The 16,498-nt window shown below is 51.4% G+C and overlaps 1 protein-coding gene across 15 annotated transcripts in view; it reads left to right on the top strand.

Moving 5' to 3' along the window:
* EPB41L1 (erythrocyte membrane protein band 4.1 like 1) overlaps positions 1-16,498 on the top strand; it is a 186,558-nt gene that overhangs the window by 70,645 nt on the left and 99,415 nt on the right. For 14 of the 15 annotated variants that reach the window (XR_003682781.2, XM_055089817.1, XM_055089822.1 and 11 more), the window contains exon 2: positions 5,013-5,063. The exons of the other annotated variant lie outside the window; for it this stretch is intronic. The gene's annotated coding sequence lies outside the window, so the exon portion shown is untranslated. The remainder of the gene's footprint in view (positions 1-5,012; positions 5,064-16,498) is intronic. 15 annotated transcript variants of the gene reach the window in all.

Here is a 16,498-nt window from a genome sequence, read left to right as displayed (position 1 = left end):
CTATACCTGCCACCCTTTCCCTACTCTGGAATCTGCTGCCAGGGCATGCTCCTCCCCTCCTCCCCGGGGGGTGGGGGGCGGACTGCCTCTTGGATCCTTTCCCTTGACTCCAGCTGAGGTGACCCTGGGAGGTGAGTACAGGCTCTGGCCCTAGTCCAGGGGCCTCTGGGTGAGTGTTCTTGGGCGAGATGTGGGGGAGGGCATGGCGTCGAGCCTCCGAGACCCAACTGAGAGGGCAGGCAGCCAGTGGACCTTGCTGGCTTTGCCTCCTGCTGGGTAGGGGTGGGGAGGGTTGGGAATCGTACCCCAGTGGCCTAAGCCCCGTGTGCAGGACCGTCACCCAGTGCAGCCCATTCCACTTCCTTCCCTTTTCCCCTCTTCACTGGGTATCCTGTTAGGGGCCATTCTTTGCCATTTTGACTGGGACAGGAGGGAATTTAGTGGCAAAGGCTAGAAGCCTGAGCCCCAGACCGGGCCCCTGCCAAGCTTTAGGGACAGAGCTTAGGCTTCCAAGTCAGACAGGCTGTGGGTCAAACCTGGGGGACCTTGGAGTGGTGGCCCATCTCTCGGAGCCATAGTGCCATCTGATCAATGGGTACTCTGTCCCTTTGTCACCAGCGCTGTAAGTATAAAGGCACCAGAGGTAGATATTAATATCAGGCTCCATAGGGGGTTGGAATGAGTAGACACCATTCTATTGACATTCAACTTTATTCTGGGAGGCCTAGCTCTGGCTTAGGGCCAAGGAGCCCACCAGTCCCGCCTTCTAGGACTTGACCGTTAGAGCTGCCCCATACAGTAGCCACCAGCCACGTGAGACTACTGAGCACTTGAAATGTGGCTGGTGTCACCGAGGAACTGAATTTGTAATCTTATTTAATTTTAATTAATTTAAAAATTAAAAAGAATACTCCAGTTACTGGAAAACTTCTATGTATGTTTGTGAACTTAGATATGTGCAAACACTTTTTCAATTGTAAAGGCTAGGAGACTCTAAATATCTGATGAGAATTTAGTGTCAGAATTGAGATGTGCTGTTAAGTGTAAGGTGTACACTGGATTTAGAAGATTTAGTATGAAAAAAAGATTGTAAAATATTTCAGTAATACTTTTGGATTTTTCCTTTTTTTGGGGGGCTGGGTCTCGAGGCTTGTGGTATCTTAGTTCCCCAACCAGGGACTGAACCCGGGCCCCCAGCAGTGGAAGTGCAGAGTCCTAACCACTGGACTGCCAGGGAATTCCCTCAATAATACTTTTGATATTGATTACATGTTAAATAAATATACTATTAAAATTAATTTCACCCATTCCTTTGTACTCTTTTAAATGTGGCTACTGGTAAATTTTAAATTACATATTTGGCTTGCATTATGTTTCGATTGGACAGCGCTGTTCTAGCCTAAGTTGAGTTGGACACATTTGAATAATCATACAAGAAAATAGAGCCTAGTTATTTGGGGAGGTTTGGGGGTGAAGGTGAAGTCGAGATATTCCCCCACTCACCACCCCCCAAACATGGGCCACACTCCATGGTGGAATGTTACACAGAATAACTCCATAGCCTCAAGGATAAGATCAGGGCTTCTGGCGTCAGATGAAGAGCCCCTGTCTGGGTGGCCATGCTATGCACTTGCTCTGTGGGTGACCTTAGGCAAGTCACTTCACTTTGCTGAAGCTTAGTCTATCATCTGTAAATCTAGACTAAGGGTGGGATTTATCTCGTTGATGGAGGGGATCACCTGAGATATAATCCAAGTGCACGCTTAGCACAGTGCCTGCGCATTTGCACGGCCGAGTCTTAGCTGTGGCAGTGGTTACTACTACTCCTGGTTGTGGGAGTTGTTGCTACTGCTGTTGCATCTATCAGCTTGGATTCAGTTATTCCATTTGTCCAAATGGGACATGGGTCAGAGGGAAAGGAGAAGTTAAAAGAGCTTGAGGGTGGGAGCTGAGATGGGGATTGCTTGCCTTTAAGGGAAGCTCCTTGGATCTTCTGGTTCTATAGGTGATCAGGTAAAGATGTGTGCCCATTTTATAGATGAGGAAGGTGAGGCCTGTTGAGGGGAAGTGACCTGGCTATATAGCCAGAACCTGAATGCAGGACTTCCCATGCCTATTGTAGGAATATTGGAGCCAGCGTTAAGAGTCCCCCTCTGGGGCTTGTGAGAGCAGGGCCTGACCAGGAGTCTGGCGCTCATGAGAAATGGTTATGAATAGTCTTCTATAACTGCAAGGGATCTCGACACCATTCAGTACAACTGTCTCATTCTTGAGTTGAAGAAACAGAGACCTGAGTGTGTGTATGTGTGTGTGTGACCTCCCTAGGATCAGCCAGTAAGTTGGTGGCCAAGCTGGAACTGTTTCTGTTTGTTTAGATCCAGCCCTCAGCTCGGCCCTGGCGGGACGGATGGCCCTGCTTGTCAGCCCCTCCTCTCCTGCCCAGTCCCCAGTGAGTGCTGAGAAAGAGGCTTTTGTTTCACCCGCTCCTTCTGGTTTCCTCTCAAGGTAGCTTCACCACCACCCTCACTCCATCTGCCCAGATTTGCATTTGTCCCTGTTCCAGGTTTAAAGGGCCCTGAAATCTGAAGCTTCTCCACACACATCTACTTTCTGGATAGCCATGGGGGAGACCAGGGGCTTTTCCATCAAGAAGGCCTAGGTTCAAATCCCTCTTCTACCATGAATTCCCTCTGTGGCTCTGGTCAAGTCACTTGTAATTTTTTCGTCTCAACGTCTTCATCTAAAAAAGAGGAACCCAGGGGCTTCCCGGGTGGCACAGTGGTTAAGAATCCGCCTGCCAATGCAGGGGACACAGGTTCGAGCCCTGGACTGGGAAGATCCCACATGCCGCGGAGCAACTAAGCCCGTGCGCCACAGCTACTGATCCTGAGCTCTAGAGCCCACGAGCCACAACTACTGAGCCCGCACGCCACAACTACAGAAGCCCGTGTGCCTAGAGCCCGTGCTCCAACAAGAGAAGCCACCGCAATGAGAAGCCCGCGCACCACAACGAAGAGTAGCCCTCGCTCGCTGCAACTAGAGAAAAGCCCGCACGCAGCAACGAAGACCCAATGCAGTCAAAAATAAAATAAATAAATTTTAAAAATAAATAAATAAAAAAGAGGAACCCAAATGGTTAGTGTATAACCTGGCAATTAAGACCCTGAGCTCTGGGTCTCACCCCTGTGCTGATTCTCTAATGATCTTCAGTGAGTCATTTCAACTCCCTGGGTTCCAGTGTCCACATCTGTAAATGGCGGCTCCTCCTGGATTGTTGTGATAAGGAACTGTTCTGAGTTCTCCACATGTAGCATCTCATTTAATCCTCCCGTTAGCCCTGGAAGCAGACACTATGACTCCTGTTTTCCAAATGAGGAAACCAAGGCTCAGAGAAGTGAGGTGACTTGCCCCAGGCCACTTTGCTAGAAAGAGGTGGGGGCAGAATTCAAACCGGTCTGCGTGGCTGCAGAGCCCCAGCTTAAACCACTGTCCTGCACTGCCTCCCGGGTCCCTCGGTACCTGGCCCCCAGGGTGAGCCTGGGCTCTGGGAAACAGTGGATGGGGAACCAGGTTGTAAGCTGCTGGGTGATGGATGTTACAGCTGCAGTGGCAATGTCCTGAGGCCCCTGCCGGCCTCTGGAGCGGGGGCAGGAACAAGTTGCTCGGGCACAGAGCTTCTGCTTCTGCTGTTCCAACCTCAGCCCAGGTGGTCTTCCTATTTGCTCAGTTCTTGTGTCTATGTGAAGCGGAAATACTTCATCCCACCTGGAGATAACCGTTCTAAGTGTGTGACTCCAGGGACCCCGAGGTTGCTTCCTCCAACGATCCTGCCCACTGGGTACTAGGCCAGGCCTGCAGTTGGGGCTTAACGATGATTGAAAAGGTGCTTAAATACTCTGTGAGTGAATTAGACCAGAACAGAACATTAATGCTAAAAAGACCTTAGGGACCCCTGAGTCCAACCATGTTTATTTTATTTTAGTTTAAAATTTTTTTTTTATTTATTTTTTGGCTGCATTGGGCCTTTGTTGCTACGGGCGGGCTTTCTCTAGTTGTGGCAAGCAGGGGCTACTCTTTGTTGCGGTGCGCGGGCTTCTCATTGCGGTGGCTTCTCTTGTTGCGGAGCATGGGCTCTAGGTGCGTGGGCTTCAGTAGTTGCAGCACGCGAGGTCAGTAGTTGCGGCACATGGGCTCTAGAGCACGTGGGCTTCAGTAGTTGTGGAGGCGGGCTCAGTAGTTGTGGCTCGCGGGCTGTAGAGCGCAGGCTCAGTAGCTGTGGTACAGGGGCTTAGCTGCTCTGCGGCATGTGGGATCTTCCCAGACTAGGGATTGAACCCATGTCCTCTGCACTGGCAGGCGGATTCTTAACCACTGTGCCACCAGGGAAGTCCCCGACCATGTTTATTTGACAGATGGGGAAACTGAGTTAAGGATAGGCCAGGTTGAGAGAACAATGGCTGTGTCTTGTCCTGGGTGCTGGAGACCAGGGGACTGACATGAAACAGGCGCCTAAGGGGTTGGCAGACCTCTCTCTCCCTTATCCCCCCAGATCTGGTCCACCGCCGAAGTCTGGAGATACCACCGCTCAAAGAGCTCTGGAATCCATCCACCTCATCCCAGCTGTGCTGTCCCCACCCCAGTCTGGGCCCTTGTCACATGTCCCCAGACAGCCACAACAGCCTCCTAACTCACATGCCTAAAGCTACTCTTGCCTGTTTCCAGTCCACTCTCGACCCTACAGGTCAATGGTTTCTCATTGCTCTTAGACTCAGGACTGAATTCTTTACCTCGGCCTCCAAGGCCCTTCATGACCTGGCCCCTCCTGGCCGCTCCAGTTTCATATTTGTTACTTTCCCTTTTGCTCTGCATAGTCACACAGGCCTTTCTGTGTAACAGGTTCAGCAACTTCCCAAAGGTTCCTCGGAGAGTCAAATGCGAGCCTCTCAGTTTCCAGCTCCACGCTGGGTCCACGAACTCAGTTCAGAGGTGCTAACACTGTTTCCTCCTTCCAGGTGCCTGACTGCCGTCCTTACCCCCAGGGAGCTGTTGTGGTCGCAGCAGGGGTGAGTGTTACAGAAGCTCAGCCTCATCCTGGCTCTTTTGCTCCGGTTGGACAAATTTGGTCTTTCAGCCCTCAGGCTGTTTTAATATATTTTACTGCTGGGGAGGTGAGAGGGTTTGTCTAGGCCACAGATTGCTGGTGGGTTTGAAAAAGCGGGGCAGTGCTGAGGGTCATCTCTGGTTTTGGCTTGTTTTGGGGAGGGACTGCAATGGGTATTCATTAAGCACCTCTGTGTTAGGCAGCATGCTTTGCCCAAATTGCTGATCCATCCACCATGGCTGGGGACGGATGGCCTTGGACCTGGAAGCCAGATCTGCTGACTTGCCGACCTTGTTTTCTTTTGCTTAACCACTGTGAGGTTGTAGACTAGATTCAGAAGAGGGTGTTTTTATTCTGTTCTGCCACTGACTCCTGCGTGACCTGGGGCAGCCACGTCCCTCTCTGTTGGCCTCAGGGTCATATATACATTGTCAGGATGGGGAGGTGGGGTCAGAGTAAATGAGTTGCTTTCAAACTTTCCAGCAGTGAAATCCCCTTTTCAAATGAACCCGAGAATCTCAGTGTACAAAACAGTAAAGGGATGGGATTGCAGCCATGGTCAAAGTTGGGGTGGGCCGGGGGACTCTAATTGGCTAGCTCCTCAGCACCAGCAGCCCTCAGACAATGACAGAAACCCATCCTGGGCTCTGTGCAAGACACTTTGCAAACTGCTGGCCTGGGACATGTCAAAGCCCCTTTCCACCTCCCAGGTTCCGTGACACTGGCAGGGTGAGGGTGTGGAGAGGGAACCGGGCCAATGAAGTTATACTGATTGGGAAATTGCGAAGTATTACGCAAATGTCATTGTGGGGTTATTAGTAAAGCACAACTGCCAGGGCTGTGATGTTGTCATTCTAGAATCCTCTGGTTTTTACTTTTGATTAGATGTGAGGCATCTCTGTACCTAGGGGAACTCTCCTGTGTGTGTGCGTGTGTGTGTGTGTATGTGTAGGGAGCAGGGGCTATGGGCGTTGAGGTGTGGCTGAGCCAGGCCAGGGCAGGTAGAATAGTTGCCAAACAGAGCTGGGAGCATGTTGCTCCTGGGGGTGGTAGGGACAGAGGTGCTTTAATGCCAGTTAAAAGGAGCGATTTGGCTCTTTCCTGCCAGCACATGGGCCCCACAGAGATCTCTGGGCAGGAAGCACTGCGAACAAGGAATCCTCTGTCCACAGTCACGGAACAGCCAGGACAGAGGAGGTGGATTAGGAGTTCCCAGGAAGGGGCCTGCCAGGCTTTCCCTGACGTTTGGGCAAATGGGTGGGGAGAAGGGGAACTAAGTGTATGTGTACATGGTAGGGGGAAGGTCGCAGTTGGTTCATACATTTATTCCACAAGTTCCTTGAGCTTCTGGAGCCCTCCAAGCAGCCAGGCTCAGAGGCAGGCAACTCTGTAGGAGTCAGAGCTGAGAAAGGTGAGACTCTAGATATTAACCACCATCGGTTTACTGGAGGAGACAGGAAATGTGAGAGATGATAGATTTTCACAGGCAGCCTGGTGCAGTGGAGTTCATTTGGCCTGCGAGTCCAGAGCCCTGCATTCAAGTGCGTGCTCTGACACTGACTTGCTCTGTGGCCTCGGCCTCATCACTTCCCCTTTCTGGGCCTCAGTTTTCTTTTTTGGAGAATGGGGGTAGACACAGCAGTCTTGGTTACTTCTTTTTTTTTTTTTTTTTGCGGTACGTGGGCCTCTCACTGTTGTGGCCTCTCCCGTTGAGGAGCACAGGCTCCGGACGCGCAGGCTCAGCGGTCATGGCTCACGGGCCTAACCACTCCGCGGCATGTGGGATCTTCCCGGACCGGGGCACGAACCCGTATCCCCTGAATCGGCAGGCGGATGCTCAACCACTGCGCCACCAGGGAAGCCCAGTCTTGGTTACTTCTTAATACTCTTCTGAGTGTCCATTAGAATAAGGTATTTCAAATCTTTTGGGGCAGCAGAATCCTGATACGTACGCATTTGCAACAGAACGGCTGTGGTTGAATTGGCAGCAGTTTACACAGAATCTTGTTGCCCTCCTTCCTGCCCTTTGTTCTGTGGGTGTTTTTGGAGGTGCCTCTGCAGATTCCCAGGGCTCTGGGAAGCAGTGTGTGAAGGCCATTGGGTCAGGATGATTCTTTAGAACATGCTTTGCGGACTGTCCTTTGCAGCCCAGTTGGCAGGGATTGTGCTGGGACACACAGGAGCAGTCATAGTGCAGCCTCTGCCCTGCCCGTGGCCAGCACAGACTGTGCCGTGGTCAGAGCCTGTATAACCGGGACTGAATTTTTCAGAAACAAGTGACAAAAACTCTATTCAAAGTGGCTTTGAACTTCAAAGTGGACTTCAGTGGATCCTGGGGCAGTTCATAGAACTGAAGGATGAAGAATCAGAGAGACTCTCCATCTCTCTCCCATCACGGCTTGTCTCACCTCTCTGCCCTTATGAGGAACTGGCTGTCCACTGCCCCAGCTTAGCAACCCAAACAGAAAGAGGGAACTATTTTTCTTCTAGGCTCTACATATCAACCCAAGGGGAGGACTCTGATTGGTTCAATCATTGTTGCTGGGGATAGGGACATTCCCTATAGTGGCCAGGCCTGGGTCAAGTGTCTACCTGTGTAGCAAATGGAGGAGCAGAGCTAACACCAGAAGAAGCGGGAGTGGACAGAGCCATGAGAACATATGAACATGTTAGTGGAATCTTGGGTTATAGGAGAATGAATAGCTTATAGGCCTGCAAAGCACCATAACTCCTCTCTTCAGTCATAGTAATACAAATATCAACAATGATAACAATAGGTAATGTTTATTGAATTACTCTCTCTATGCTGAGCATGGTCTATTGTTTTTCATGTATTATTTCATTTAATCCTCATGACAATCCTTTGGGTAGGTGCCATTACTCTCCCCATTTTATAGATGGGAAAACCGAGGCATAGCTAGTGAAGGTCACACATTGAGTAAGAGGAGAAGCTGGGGTTCAAGTCCAAGGAGTCTGTCTTCAGAGCTCACTCTCTGATCACTATGTCTACTGCCTCCTGTCAGCAGTTCAAGTGGATCCTACATCTACTTGCATGCTGCTCCGTGACACGGAGCTCATGACCTGCAGAGACAGCTCAGGCCCAGGTTATTCTGCTCTGGGAGTAGAGAAAGTCTTCCTTATGTTGCACACAGATCCACCTCCATAGATATCCATTCATCTGTTGTGTGGCTCTGTGGTAGGCTTTTCAGGAGATGTAAAGAAAACTCATCTGTGGTACTTCCCTGGTGGCACAGTGGATAAGACTCCATGCTCCCAATGCAGGGGGCCTGGGTTCGATCCCTGGTCAGGGAACTAGATCCCACGTGCATGCTGCAACTAAGAGTTTGCGTGCCACAACTAAGGAGCCTGTGGGCTGCAACTAAGGAGCCCACGTGCTGCAACTAAGGAGCCAGTGAGCTGCAACTAGGGACCCCGTGAGCCACAACTAAGGAGCCCATGGGCTGCAACTAAGACCCTGTGCAACCAAATAAATAAATAAATATTTCTTTTTTTTTAAAAAAAGAAAGAGAGAGAGGGAGGGAGGGAGGAAGGAAGGAAGGAAGGAAGAAAGAAAGAAAGAAAGAAAGAAAAAACTCATCTGTGAACTTGCCTGAAGGGTCACCGTAACAAATAAGTCATGTTACTGAGCTCTCAAGCTGTGCCAAGCTCTGTGCTGAGTACTTAATGTGCATTGTCTCATTTAATTGCAACAACAGCTCTGTAGAGTAGGTACTATTATTGCCCTCATTTTCCAGAGGAAACTGAGGCTCAGAGAGGAGAAGTGACTCTCCCATGGTCAGGTGGCTAATAAATGGCAAAGCTGGCCTTTGAGTTCAGGTTTGCCTAGCTCTGAGCCTGTGCCAGGAACCACTGCAATCACCTGTGCCCCCCAGAGGGGAATAAATAAATGTGTGCAGGTGTTGGCTGTGACACAGCCAACAGTGCACATTGCCACTAGAGAGGGACAGGAAACTGATGCTCAGAGAAACGGGGGGGGGCAGCGTGGGACACAGCAGTCAAAACGTGCTTCCGGGAGGAGAGGACATTTGATCTAGGCCTTGGATGGAGCTGGATTGGGACGTTTGGTTCAGGGAGGACTCTCCAGGAGGACGGAACTGCCTGGGAAAAGGCGTGGAAGGGAGAAGTAGGAGTGGTTCAGTCTGGCCAGAAATAAGAGCTGGGGTTGGGCGGGGTGACTAGCCCATCTTTCAGGCTTCCCAGAAAGACCCTTCCTTCCATACTATTCTCTTCAGAGATGTGAAGAAGTTTGATCGTCTCCAGCTGCACACAGGTGTCCAGATCCTTCACCTTTTCCCACATAGATAGCGGACAAGGGCATCTGGGCACCAACAGGTGTCAGTCCTTCATTCCTGGTGGCGAATGATGGGAAGAGTGCTCCCCTGTGGTGCATTGCCCAGGGGTCAGCCTTTCCTCCAGGCAACACAAGCTCAAGGAACCAGGATTGTTTCTAAGAGCCTTGGTGAGCCGTAGGATTCCCCATCCCCTCCCCAGCCAGCAGGCTGAAGCATGTACCTCCAACCCACGGAGAGGCCCCCTTTCCTTCCCCCTGCCCCTTCCACACACAGCGGATCTCATCTACCTTGTCAGGAGATGGATAACAACCTCAGGGCCTGGGCTCTGTCCTGAAAGTGCCTTCAGATTTTTTCTTTAAATAACTCAGGTGGAAAATTGGGGGAAGAAGATGTCAGCACTGGGAACCTCCCAGGTTTCATAGGATGGGAGAATTACAGGCATGTTTATTGAACTGGACTCACGGTGTGTCAGAGGCTTTATCACCCCCATTTTACAGAGGAGGAAAGTGACACAGGTACAGTTGTCACATGAAAGGTGACATCATTGTCTCTTGCAGGAGGGAAGGAGGTGGGGGAGACTCAACAGGGGAACACCTCCCACTCGCAACAGCCTCCTCCCTGCTCTTGCCCAGAAACTCCTCTCACAGTGGTGGCTCGGAAATGCTGACTCTGGCTCCCCTGTCTGTTCCCCAGCCTCTCCCCCACGTGGATACTGACCATTTCCCCTGGCTTGCTGCCTGCCTGAGAGCTAGAGGGGCTGTATCGGGGACGGGGGGGCCAGGCTTCACAAATGTCATACAGACAAGACGCAGATGTCCAGTATTGCTTCTGTGACCCCTCTTGTTGCTGGGATCCCTGGATTTCTCCGACCCTTCTTGGAGGGATTCCAGCATTTCTGTAGGGGGAAAAGAGGTAGAAAAGGGCAGGGGAATTTTTTCTTGGGGCGGGTGGGGTGTTCTTCATCACCATGGCTCTTATCACCTGGACTAGAATCAAAGTCCCTTATATTTTTCCTATAAGGGCTTTTCTATTCATCATCTCATCAGTTTTCCCGCATAATCCTGAGAGGTAAGGCAGGGAGGATAGAATTATCCCCATTTTGCAGATGGGTTAACTGAGGCTCAGAGAAGGTAAGTGACTTCTCCAAGGTCACACAGCTAATGAGTGGCAGAGCAGAGCTAGAAGATAGAAACCAGTGTCTGGAATCCTGACCTTTCTTCCTGTTGCTAATGGCTATAAGGACAGCCCCCTTTCTGGCCCAGTATGTGGGGGTCATGTCCCCAGTTCAAACTTTCCCAAGCTTCCTAAGGCCTGCAGAATAAAGCTTCATCACCAGTTCTGAATTTTATCATCCCCTAACCCAGCCGGAGCCTACTGCTCTTGCCAATCTCGGCTGACATAAGAGGATGGTCTTTATCTTCTGATAAGGTGGATGAGATTAGACATTTGTTGGGGAGGATCCCTCTGTGGAATGTTGGAGGCACATGTTTCAGCCTGCTGCCCAGGGAGCAGATGGGGAAACTGAGGCCAGGGGCAGCACAATTGTTGCATTCAGGGCAGCTACAGAGGCAAGGCTGGGAAAAGGCTTGGACTTGGGCTGGCCTGATATAGTGGGCCCCTTTCCCAGAAAATCCACAACTTTGTTTCACTAAGTGGAACACAGTGTCCACTGAGTGTTTACATTTTGCTCCACTTCTGCCCCAGAGAAATTCTTCCAGGGGCACCCTGGCCTTTTGGCATCTGGGCCAAACCAGGGAGGAGCCCTGTGTTCCTAGGAGCTTTGGGGCTTGAAGCTCAGCACTTGCTAAGTATAAATGGGGTTCAGGCAGGAATTAGTGGTGATGGTTGCACAACTCTGTGAATACAGTGTGGGCACGTTCTCTACCTCCAGACCTCCCTGGATTGGGGGCAGCAAAGGCGCTGAGACTGGCTTCCTGGGCTTTATGGGGGCCTGGGGCAACTGTGTTGGCCTCTAGAACTCTTTTCTGACCAAGTTAGTTTCCCCATTTGTAAGCTGGGGACTAAGACTCAGACTAGTAAAGTAATTGGCATCAGTTGCTGGCCCTGGATGCAAAGGGGGTGGGGCAGCTAGCAGTGGAGTTGGGGGCAGCATTATAAAACTAGAAGGGCAGACACGGCTTTCTTCATATGTGTGTCTCACATATGAAGAAAGGTCTCAGGAAAGGTCTGAACTAATGACCTGGGCAGGTCCCTTTCCCTCTCCAGGCCTCAGTTTCCCCCTTGGGATCCACTCTCCACAGTCCTTTGTATTCCTGCTCTTCTATGATCAGTGAGTTGAGATACATGGTTGCCAAGTTTTCCTGGGGGTCAGTTGCCTCATTTGTCAAACAGGGATGACAAAATCAGCCAATCCTACCCATCTCAAGGGTTACTGCTGCAAGGGTCAGAGAAGTGACCATGTTGCTTTGGGCCACGTCAGGCTTTGGCAAATGGGGAGTTGCTTTAGCAAGGTGACATGCTCCCACGGGGCAGTGGAATGAGCTGGAGCTCCAGACTCAGACAGACTTGAGTGTAGTCTGTCCCTGCTCCACCACCTATGGTGTGAATTTGAATACTTCATTTCTCTGTGCCTCAGTTTTACCATCTGTAAAATGGACACAATAATAATTCTTGCCTCAGAGGTTATGGAGCCCAAATGAGAGAAGGCAGGCAACCTGCCTGGGACAGATTCAGGTGTTTAATAACTGATAGATTTTGCTATCAGTTTTTGGTGGCCATAATGATGATGATCATTGACCTTTCGAGATTAGGATTCTCTGGGGGCAAGCTGGGCTAGTGGTGGCAATGTTACTGTTATGAATAATCTCTTATATCTCTTTGGCACTTTACAAAGCATGTTCACACGCGTCACTGTATGTGGCTTTCAGAGCATTCCTTAAGAAGGCATCACCATCTCCATTTTATTTATTTATTTATTTAAAATTTTATTTATTTTTGGTTGCGTTGGGTCTTCATTGATGCGTGCAGGCTTTCTCTAGTTGTGGCGAGCGGGGGCTTCTCATTGTGGTGGCTTCTCTTGTTGCGGAGCACGGGCTCTAGGCGTGCAGGCTTCAGTAGTTGTGGCTCGCGGGCTCCAGAGCGCCGGCTCAGTAGTTGTGGCACACAGGCTTAGTTGCTCTGCGGCATGTGGGATCTTCCTGGACCAGGGCTCGAACCTGTGTCTCCTGCATTGGCAGGCGGGTTCTTAACCATTGCGCCACCAGGGAAGTCCACCATCTCCATTTTATAACTGCAGTTGTGAGTCTTAGGAGAAGTGGCGTGCCCCTGATTTTAGCTCAGGTCTTCACGCTTTGGGAGCTCAACTCCTGGCCAAATGTGCTACGGAGATCAGCTCTGGGTCTGGCAGCACCGACAGGGAAGTGGGGGACGATTGTTACTGACCCTCATTTTTACCCCATAAGTTTTGGAGAGTGAGGGAACAAGTGACTGAATTAAATGACAGAGTGGCTGGCTTGGTGGCCTTGCCAAGTCACAGATACACACACACAGGTCTTTTATTTTGGCCGCACCGCGCAGCACGCGGGATCTTAGTTCTCCGACCAAGGATCGAACCTGCGCCCCCTGCAGTGGAAGTGCAGAGTCTTAACCACTGGATCGCCAGGGAAGTTCCCCCCACCACCCCCCAACAGGTCTTTAAGTCCATACATTGAAGGTGATTGGGGGCAACCTGACTCTCACTTTGGGGCCCAGGATTTCTGAAGCTGCGGGCCAACAGTGTCCCTGCTTGTTCAATGCAGCCTGCCTGGATCCTGAGCCTCTTCCGTTTCTCGCTTCTGTTTCCGGCTCCCCACCCCCACCCCCAGGGCTGGGGCCGAGAAGTGGATTCTGCCTCCCGTCAATCCGCCACTGAGTATTGATTTAGTCAACCAGTGTGCACTGAGATCCTGCTGTACACCAGGCACTGCCCAACGTGCTAGGACACAGAGGCGAACAGAGCAGGTATACACGTGATCCGTATTGAACGGCAGAACTTCGTAGCAGTCTCTGGCAGTTTCCAAGCAGTGGCGAGGGAGGTGTCTCTCGGCTCCCCCGTGGGATGAGTGATTTTGAATTTGGGAAAACGTGCTGTGGGAGGAAGCAGGTGCTGGAAGCTCTGGGCTGAGGGCTTCCCCCTCTGCCATGGCCTTGCTGTGTGACCTTGGGCTGGTCCCTGCCTCTTTCTGGGCCTCCTCCTCCCTGTCTACCAAGGGAGGGGATTGGTTGAGATACGAGAACAGTCTCTGACGTTTGTGGGCCACCTGCCTGGCCCATGTGTCCCAGGCTCACAAAAGCCCAGGCTGATGGCAGGGTCCCTTCCTGCCAAACGGTTGGCTTCTGGGTCTTGCAGGCCTTGGGAGTGGTCTCTGAACTGAGTTCTGAGCACTTGGGAAAAGTTGATAGAATCATCAGCCCCCCAGATAGTCTGGCCTGTGGGCCCCGTGTCCCCGGCTGGCACTAGTGCTGACAGAACAGGTTCCGGCAAGGCAGCCCCTGACACAGAAGCCCTGTCCAGCAGGGGCCCTGCATACTGGTGGGTTTAACCTCTTATGCTTTCCTTTGGGCAGGAGGTGGTGAGAGGTGGGGTGGAGGTGGGGTGAGAGCAAAACTTAAAGGCTCCCTGAAACATGGAGTTGACCTAGCACCTCCAAGGGAAGGGTGGTGAGATTGAAGACTGAGAGGGCAGGTTTTCCCAAGTCCACACCGAGTGTCGAGTGCTGCAGAGCAACCTAGGAGCGCCGATCTCCTGCCCCCCTCCTCCAACAGTCACATCTTGTGCTCAGCTATTTCCTGGGTCTTGGTTCCTGAGGTTGGGAGAGGGCAAGGGGTAAAGCATGTGTGTCCCCAACAAAGCAGAGAGGGTGGACGGACTTCATCCTGGTGGCTGTGGTTGGGAGGGGAGAAGTGTTTGTGTGTCATTTTTGTCACATTTCCCTGCCTCCTGTCATGTCTCCCAGATAAGTTCCTGGGTCTCTTGCCCCGGTGGCACTGACAGCTGACATGTTGAGAGTCCAGAGGGGGAGGGGAAGCAGAGGGCAGGCCCTTGTGCCAGTTGGCGACAGGAGGCCTGGCAAGCCCCAGCTGTGCCTGTTTCCGGGTGACGGAGCAGTTCAGCACTGAGCTCCCACCCTGGCCCTGGGGCAGTGCCTGTGTGGCCTGGCTGGCAGGCCAAGGAGGAGCCTCTGTGTCCTCCCTGCCCCTTAGCTCTTGGTGTCTGCAGCCTACTCACACCCCTGTAGCTCTAGGCTCTGCCACCTACACCCCTGTAGCTCTGGGCTCTGCCCCTTGGCCTGGGCACAGGCACTGGTTTGGCAGGTTTTGCTGCACCCATGAACAGTGGGAGGGTTGGGAGCTGGAGCAGGGCCAGCCGGAGGAAGCAGTGCTGCCCTGTCCTTGCCTCCCTGCGCACCCACAAGGCCAGCCTCACCTCTGCCCCCTTTGCCATCTTTCTCAAGGGAGGCTGCATGGGGAGCTGGAAAGCAGAAGCTGCTCAGACTCCTATAGTTCTTTTTTTAAAAAATTTATTCATTTATTTATTTATTTTTGGTTGCATTGGGTCTTTGTTGCTGTGCGTGGGCTTTTCTCTAGTTGTGGAGAGCCGGGGCTACTCTTCGTTGTGGTGCGTGGGCTCTAGGCGCACAGGCTTCAGTAGTTGTGGCGCACAGGCTCAGTAGTTGTGGCTTGTGGGCTCTAGAGCTCAGGCTCAGTAGTTGTGGCGCATGGGCTTAGTTGCTCTGTGGCATGTGGGATCTTCCCGGACCAGGGCTCGAACCCGTGTCTGCTGCATTGGCAGGCGGATTCTCAACCACTGCGCCACCAGCGAAGCCCTAGACTCCTAGTTCTGACTCCATCACTTACTCAGCATGTCACATCTCTTTCCCTTCTTGGACCTTAGTGTCTTCATCTGTACAACAGGGTTTTCAGCTCAGTAATCCTCAAACAGCCACATACTGTGATTGTAGTTCAAGCTCTGCCATGTTCTTTCCCTCCTTAGGCAGGTCATAGCACACCGAGTGCCTCAGGTCCTGAATGGGTAGAATGAGGGCCACAACCCTTGTCTGTTTCCTGGGGAAGCTGATAGGATCAGCCAACATCCTAGCAAGTAGCCCGTCTCCACCTATAGTCTAGCCTGCCCTTATCTGGCTCAAGCAGAAGGAGAGAGTGTACCTAGACTGGGGGCTTACTCCAGGGCGCCCACCACCTCGCCATCCTGAGCCCATAATTGCCTGGGAACCAGGCTTTCAGAGCTTCTCCATGAAGAGGTTGGGGGAGAACCTAGGGGGAAGGCCTTAGCACTTGCTGCCTCCTCTTCCTCCTGACTTTTACATCAACTGGGGGTCCAGTTCAGGGGAAAGAGAGAAGGCAGGAAAAGTCCACCACTGCTGCAGCCCCGCTATGTGACACTGGGTACATTGCATCCTCTCGTTGGTCCACATCTATACAGATCATTATATCCTCAGAAAATTCAAATTATGACAATGTATAGGTCAGAAGAAGGAATAGGAGTTAAAGAGGACATTTCCAGCCTGGGAAGGGAGTAGAGAGAGAGAAGGAAAAGAGGATTAACATTTACAGTGCCAGTTACTTTGCATACATTACATACATTATCTATATCCTCAAGTCTCCTTTCCAAGTGGCAGGCAGAGTGGTCTCTGCAAAATACAAATCAGACCGTGTCACTCAGTGTCTCTCCTCTGCTCCTAGAATAAACTCTGAACTCCTTACCATGGCTACAGGGCGCTGAATGAGCCTGTCTCTGCTTCCCCCTCTCCAGTGATGTATCTCCTCATTGGTCATCTATTTCTTCCGTTGATTTAACAAATTTTTCCCTGCCTCAGGACCTTTACATGTGCTGTTCTTTCTCCTTTGAATTCTCTTTCCCTGGCTGTTTGCAGTCTAGGATCCTTCTTATCCTTTACAACTCAGCTTAGTTAGACACCTTCCTTGCCGGCCCCACTGCACTGCCCTCTACCTCCACCTCGATTCCTCACAATGCTTACCACAATTTGTAACCATTTGTCTGTTTTTTTTTTTCTGTTTTTTTTTTTTTTTTTTTTTTTTTTGCGTTATGCGGGCCTCTCACCGC

Source organism: Physeter macrocephalus, chromosome 14 (genome assembly GCF_002837175.3).
Source record: "Physeter macrocephalus isolate SW-GA chromosome 14, ASM283717v5, whole genome shotgun sequence".
NCBI classification, from domain to species: Eukaryota; Metazoa; Chordata; class Mammalia; order Artiodactyla; family Physeteridae; genus Physeter; species Physeter macrocephalus.
The sequence above is the reverse complement of the archived record's forward strand: the minus strand, read 5'-3'. Positions and strand labels throughout refer to the sequence as shown.